Raw genomic sequence first — 7,353 nt, forward strand, 5'->3', positions numbered from 1 at the left:
AAGACGAAATGGACATTGGGTAGGCAACTTGCAGTTTTACCATATCTGCAAATACATCCACCTCCCCAACGCACACAAGGCTGTCATGTTGTACAGCTCCAAGTGTCATTCACACTGTATTCTGTGAGCACAGAAGTTTAATATTAGCTGCACCCACCTGGCTCAGGTACTTTTCTGAATGAGTTTATTTAAATGACACTTTTATACATTCAACATCAGAATTAGTTAAGAATTACTGATCTTGAGCTTTGGAAGAATTTTTATAAAATGTCTAATTTAAATTTTAAAATACACAGATGAAACCAGTATTGATAATCTTCAGATAGGACTTCAATATGTTTCCGTATTTCCTGCCATTAGTCAAGAAAATTGAAAGAGACAGAATTCTGTGTCTCACTCAGAAATTTTCCCAGCCCCTCATGGAAAGCAAGTGAGGCTAAAGTCTCTCCTCCTGTTGTCTTACTAAATTTCTGTTCTTTAATCATTTATATGTATCTATTTACATATGTATCACACACTTTTATTACACATGCATTAGTAAAACCATGGAGAAGATAGGACATATCTTAAAGTCACAGTTCTTTGAAGGTCAACAACCATACTGACCAACAAAGGTCCCTCCAAAAAAGAATTATTTTTTCAGAGAGGCAAGAACCCTCTCCTCTGGTTATAAGGCTTAAACTATTTAAAAAAATTCTTGTGATGCTTGTTGCCATGGGGCTTAAGGACAACCAGCCAAAGAGAAGGGAGTTGATGAAGGAGATGAGGAAGAGAGAGAATGTCCTGAAGGAATACAAGTCCCTGGAGTTCTTTCCTATCCTTCCAGGATAGGAATCCATATTTTCCTCAAGTCAGATATAGGAAGAGCCTTCTGTCATGGAAAGGTAGTATTGCAACTCTAGCCAGGTTTATAAGATCTCAGGTGTGATATATAATGGAGTGTCAGCAGGGACTGAGGGTATTTCCACTCTTCTGGGAGAAGATGTTTTCAACTCCAAGCATAGCCATGAGAATTATAATCAAACCTGAAATCTCATTCATTCTTAAGACTAAGGAGTTTCTTCAGCCTTCAGCAACAACACCACATCTCTGAGTGGGTGGAAGGTTGCATACACTTTGCCCCAGTGTCATATCAAGAACCAACAAAAGTCACAGATTAACTGGATCTCCTTCATAAAAACACAGCAAGTTGCAGCATCTTCCCTCACTGATGCTATTTTCACTAAAATGTTGCATTGCGTTATGGCTTGTGCTTCATTCCTCTCTAGTTTCCTTTTTACCTCACAACCAACTACTAATGAGTAATAAAATAAGCAAAGGTAGGCAACAGGAAAGAGACGCAGGGAAGTAAATGACAGGATAACCCAAAATAATATGGACTTTCCCTGAATAATCCAAAGCTGCTGATTCGCAAAACTATGATGTATCCCAAACAGTCCTTTGCTTTTTTAAAGGCTGCAAACTCTACAGTAATTACCTAATCAGTAAGCATGACCCCTGCATTGAGGAGACCTGCAATTTGCAGGCAGAGAAATGAGAAATAGAGTCAGTGAAGAAATTCCTTTATTAAGAAATCCTTGCATGTTACTGGATTTTATAACTCACAGTGAACTTTCACATTCATTGTCTTATCTTCCAGGAATTATTCCATATATTATCTTCCAGTAATACTATAAGATAGTTGGAAGAGCGTGGTTATTCACTTCCAGTGGATGGGAAAGCTCAGACTCAGAGAGATCTGTCCTATGGTCAGACCAAGATTACACTCATGGAGTGAGTTAGAGGTGGGACTTCACAAACCAGCATCTGTATTCCTACTTTAGAAGTCTTTTTTACTAAATGGCCCTATAGACCACTCCATTTTCCCCTTGAACATTAGTTAACCCAAGGCTTTTATAAAATACTTGTAATATGAAATAAAATGCATACAAATCACTCAAAACCAATATCCTGGAGGCTGAATGTTGAAAATATTTTAGCATGCCTTTTTCCCTCACATTTTTATTGCATAACTAATGACAGTAATTATTATCATAAGCGAATGCTAGGCACTTCTTATGTTCTTTATATATATTAATTTATTTAATCATCATCATCATAAACCTATGAAGAAGGTATTGTTATTGTTGTTATTAGCCTTATTTTAGGAATAAAGAAACAGGAACAGAAGGGATAGAAAACTTACTCATTGGTACATTGCTACTGTTTGCGATTTGAGCTTATGCTCTTACTTACAATAATATATAAATACTTCCCACAACAACACACATGTACATACTCACAATATACATATATAAATACATAAATTTTAGATCATGTTCTATAATTTTTGGAAGCTTCCTTTTGCATATATCTATATTTATTGCATATTTTCACATTATTAGCATACAATAAAATGTGTATATGTATAGATTTTAGATCTATCATAGTATCTTGGACTTGTCTTATTAATAAATATTTAATTTGCTTCTACTTTTTCATTATAATAAAAGTGAACATTCTTAAACATAGCCCCCTGTATCCAGCTGAATATTTTCTTAAGATAAATGCTTAGCCCCTGATTAAAGTTTGATGTATTTCCATCCAATAATTTTTTAAAGAGGGTATTAAATCTTTTATTGAGTACACATTATAATGGATGATACCCAAGTTTCATTCCCATCTATAACTTTATCTGGTACCATAATTCAATTTAGTTATGTTTCATAGGATGTGCCAACAATCATTAATAACCAAAAAAAAAAAAACCTGCTTGACTTTGCATGGGTGACCCTTTTAATGGTGAACTCCAAGTCACAACACAGTAACTGTCAGTTCAACTACCCCAATGTTCTGAGGACAATAGCTTCTCCACCAAAGCTGGTTGTAAATAAACTTCAAATGGAACTTGGCATCACCCTGAAGGAATTCTAACATTACACTGTTGGGGTAGTTTACCAAAATGGTTTCAGAGTAGACTAATTTTATACAGCACACTAAAAAAAAAAAAAAAGACATTTATTCAGCATCATGATCAGACTATTACATTTAATAATCAACAGCATGGGTGCAAAAAAAAAAAAAAAATGACATTAAAACCCTTTGTTGGAATGCTTTACACTTTCCACAGAACAGAAACTAAAATAACCTGTTATACAATTAGTCACAAGTACAGTCCTCGAGTTTTTTGCCCAAACACGTGAGTATTGTCTAAAACATGTCTTCTTTGTAGCAGCTAGGCCCTGCCACCACTGTTGGCTGAGTTCACAAATCTGTTGTAACCTGTAGCTTCCCTGTCACTTCTCTGACCCTCCTCTCCTGCTAAGCTTTCTTTCCTAGCAGTAATTAAAACCTTCAGCCACTGCCATAACTACTGCTTCTGCTGGAACCATCATAGCCACCTTGGTTTCGTGGTTTGGCAAAGTATTGGCCTTCCCCACCATAGAGGCCAGAACTTCTGCCTCCAAAGTTCCCTCCTTTCATGGGTCCAAAATTGGAAGACTGATTGCTGTAATTGCCAAAATCATTGTAGCTTCCGCCACCTCCAAAATTGCTCCCATCATTACCAAATCCATTATATCCATCCCCAATGCCACCATATCCGCCACCACCATGGCTGCCACCAAAGCCATCTCGACCACTGAAGTTTCCTCCACGACCAAAGTTGTCATTCCCACCGAAAACACCTCCACGACCACCACCGAAGTTTCCAGAACCACTTCAGCCTCTCTGGCTGGATGAAGCACTAGCCATCTCTCGCTTAGACAGGGCTTTTCTCACTTCACAGTTGTGGCCATTCACAGTGTGGTATTTTCTGAATAACAGTCTTATCTGTGGAGTCATAGTCATCAAAGGTTATAAAAGCAAAGGCTCTCTTTTTGCCACAGCCTCAGTCAATCATGATTTCAATCACTTCAATTTTCCTATACTCTTCAAAATAATCTCTCAGGTGATGCTCTTCATGTCTTCTTTGATGCCACCAATAAAAATCTTTTTCACAGTTAAGTGGGCACCAGGTCTTTGGGAATCTTCTCTTGAGACAGGCCTCTTTGGTTCCACAACTCTTCCGTCCACCTTGTGTGGCTTTGCATTCATGGCTGTATTCACCTTCTCCACCAGGCGTATGTGACAAACCCGAAGCCTCTGGAGCGCTTGGTGTTTGGATCCCTCATTACCACACAGTCTGTGAGTGTTCTCCATTGCTCAAAATGGCTCCTCAAACTCTCATCGGTTGTTTCAAAGCTCAATCCTCTGATGAAGAGCTTCCACAGCTGTTCGGGCTCTTTGGGAAACTCTGACTTAGACATGATGGCAGTGGACAAGCGGGAAAGACTTCAACAATGCTTTCCCGGCTGCCTCCATGGGCAGAAAAGCACCTTCCAATAATTTTTATTTGTGTATGTACATGGTTGAGATCAAACTGTACCTCAAATTTTTTATCCTACTTTTTAACTTACCAACATTTTATAATAATTATTTTTCCATTTTATTTAAAAATTGTATGTGTTAATACAACAAAAGCTAAACAATAAAAAGACAGTAAAGGAAGCAATGAAACATGAAAAGAAGGTGTCTATGACAGTGACTTGCTCCCAGATTTGCTCCCTCAAATTTGTTCTCTACACCACAGCTACAGTTTTCTCTGTGCCTATCATGTTAGCTATCATGTTAAAGCTATCATGATATCCTTTGGCTTACAATTCCCAGTGGCTCCTGCTTCCTATAGACATTATCCTAGTTCTTCTGCAGGGCACACCACATGCCATATGAGCCAGCTATACTTCAGGCTTGGAGGCCTTGAAGAAGCCTTTAAGGCTCCCTCCCACACTGTTTCCCATACCCTATTTTTTTTGTTGTTGTTGTTGTTTTTCTTAATTGAGGTTTAACTGGAATATAACATTATATTAGTTCCATGTATACAAAGTAGTGGTAGAATATTTTTATATATTTCAAAATAATAACCACAATAAGTCTAATTAACATTCAACACTGCATACAGTTTAAAAGGGCTTCCCTGATGGCTCAGCTGGTAAAGAATCCTCCTGCAATATCAGGAGACCTAGGTTCCATCCCTGGGTCGGGAAGAGCTCCTGGAGAAGGGAAAGGCTACCCACTCTAACATTCTGGCCTGGAGAATCTCATGGACTGCATAGTCCTTGGGTCACAAAGAGTCGGACACAACTGAGCAAATTTCACTTTCACTTTCTATAGTTTACAAACAGTTGATGTGTGTGTGATGAGGGCTTTTAAGATCTACTCTGTTAGAAACTTTCAAATATTCAATACAATATTGTTCACCATGGTCACCATGCTATACATTACCTCCTCATGACTTATTTTATAACTGGACATTTGTACCTTTTGACATCATTTGCCATTTTACTCACCCCTACCCCACCCCATACTTCACCTCCCCACCTTAGGCAACTGACAATCTCTTCTCTGTATCTATGAGCTTGCTTTTATAACTCTAATTCCACATGTAAGTGAGAATATGTGGTATCTCATTCTGACTTATTTCACTTAGCATTATGCCCTCAAGTTTCATCCTCACAAATGGCAAGATTTCACTCTTTTTTATATTGAAATAGTATTTAAGCATAAAATAAATAAAACACCCATACCCTAGTTTTTGATAGTCCTTTTTCCTGGAATGTTTTCTCTTTCCTTTCCCCCCAAATTAACCTGTTAAAGAATCAACAATTTAATTCTTAAAGCCTTTACTCAGAAATTGTTTCCTCCAGGAAGAATTTTTCCTTGGACTCTACCACACTCTGAGCTGGATATCTGATCCCCATCTGTGGCATTACATTACACCCTGGAACAAGAAAAAATTGGGGGAATAAATGCATTCAGGGACAAGGCCAGCCTAGACATTACATTTGAATATTCTCCAGCCTTGCTTTATGGAATGTAATTCAACTCTGGGGTGATCTTGTGGAATTCCTTAGGAATCTCAGATCAGAATTTCCCTGGATCATGAGAGATCCCTGGGAGAGGGCAGCTTCTGACAGTCTCTCTTTTTCCATCTCTCCCAACAGCCTGCCAGGTTTCCTGCTACAGAAGTCAGTCTGTGTCTTAGAAGAGTTTTCAAAAAGTTTTCTTTTTTTTTTTTTTTCCTCACATGGTGCTACGATCACCAATAGTTCTCTTTAGCTTCTGGCTTAGATTCATAAGAAAAATTCCCTGCATGTTAATACTACTTTTATTAGTTTTCTATTCCTTAGTATGAATGAGGGTCTGAAGGAAGGATTCAATGAAGGAAGAGAAAAGAGAATATCCTAAAATTTGCTGAAATCCTTCCTTGACTACATCTCACCCTCAGAGTTGCAACCACCAACCCCAAGAGAGTGAGCCTGGGGGACCTGGGCCTGAAAACCCATCAGGACTTCTACTAGGCCATAACAGCAATCCTTACATGTTTGCTTTCACTTTCTGATAAAGAAACTAGACAACACCCACTGGGGCCTGATGTGGCTGTCTAAGCCCCATTCCTCCTCTTTTAGAGATCATGCAGGGACTATTTTTGTACCCTACTCTGATATCTGGACATCTCCAAATGTGGTTTGAAAAATTCTTGTTGCCTGAGGGTTTATTGCCTGTGGAGGATGCAGCAGCTAAACTCGTAAGGGGTGTATCTGCCTTTCTATGACTCCTTTGTAGCTATGTTAAGTCACTTATTTAAGCAATCTCTGACTCTTTATGAATGGGACAGAGTCTATCTATAGCTATTGTTTACCTTAATGTCTTGTTCAAAATCAAGGTGGCCTGTTGCAGACATTACCTCCAGTTCATTTAATTCAGATTTTTTGGGGGGGGAAGTGGTTAGGGGAATCTCTTCATGAGACAGCTTACTGAAACCAGCATCCAAAATAGCTTAGCTCTCTAAGCAGATATCATACCATTAACAGAAGGAACTGGGACCAGAGGCCAGGCTGGGAATTAAGGTCGCTGGGGTGATATTCTGCTTTCTTATACAAGCTGTGATAATTTGAATAAAATCATTTCACCAGTGAGTTTCAATTTCTTCCTAAATTAGAAAAATGGTACCTCCTTCCTTCTTCCAGGGGCTGATGGAGAGCAGTTGACAAATGTCCCCAAGGCTTTGGAGTTACGTAGTTGCTTTTTCTAGCAGCATCTCTTTCTCAGTAAAGGTTCTCAGAGGCTCAGTGTGGCTCAGGTAAAAATTGCCTTTCATCTATTTCTTCCTTGCTTTCCAGATAATCTGTGGCTAAAATTAGCAATGCTTAGTTCAGTAAAAAAATATTGTTACAGCGGCAACCATGGAAACGGTGTTTGAGCAGCTTCCCCTTCAGGGAGCTGACTTTTGTGGGATATGCTTTCTTGCTGATTAAATGAAACAACTCACTGCTT

General features: G+C 38.6%; 1 pseudogene; it reads right to left on the minus strand.

The window, feature by feature from the left end:
* Nucleotides 1-3,324: 3,324 nt before the first annotated feature.
* LOC133044526 (heterogeneous nuclear ribonucleoprotein A1-like) lies at nt 3,325-4,286 on the minus strand (annotated as a pseudogene).
* Between the last annotated feature and the right edge of the window lie 3,067 nt (nt 4,287-7,353).

Source organism: Dama dama, chromosome 1, assembly GCF_033118175.1.
Source record: "Dama dama isolate Ldn47 chromosome 1, ASM3311817v1, whole genome shotgun sequence".
NCBI classification, from domain to species: domain Eukaryota; kingdom Metazoa; phylum Chordata; class Mammalia; order Artiodactyla; family Cervidae; genus Dama; species Dama dama.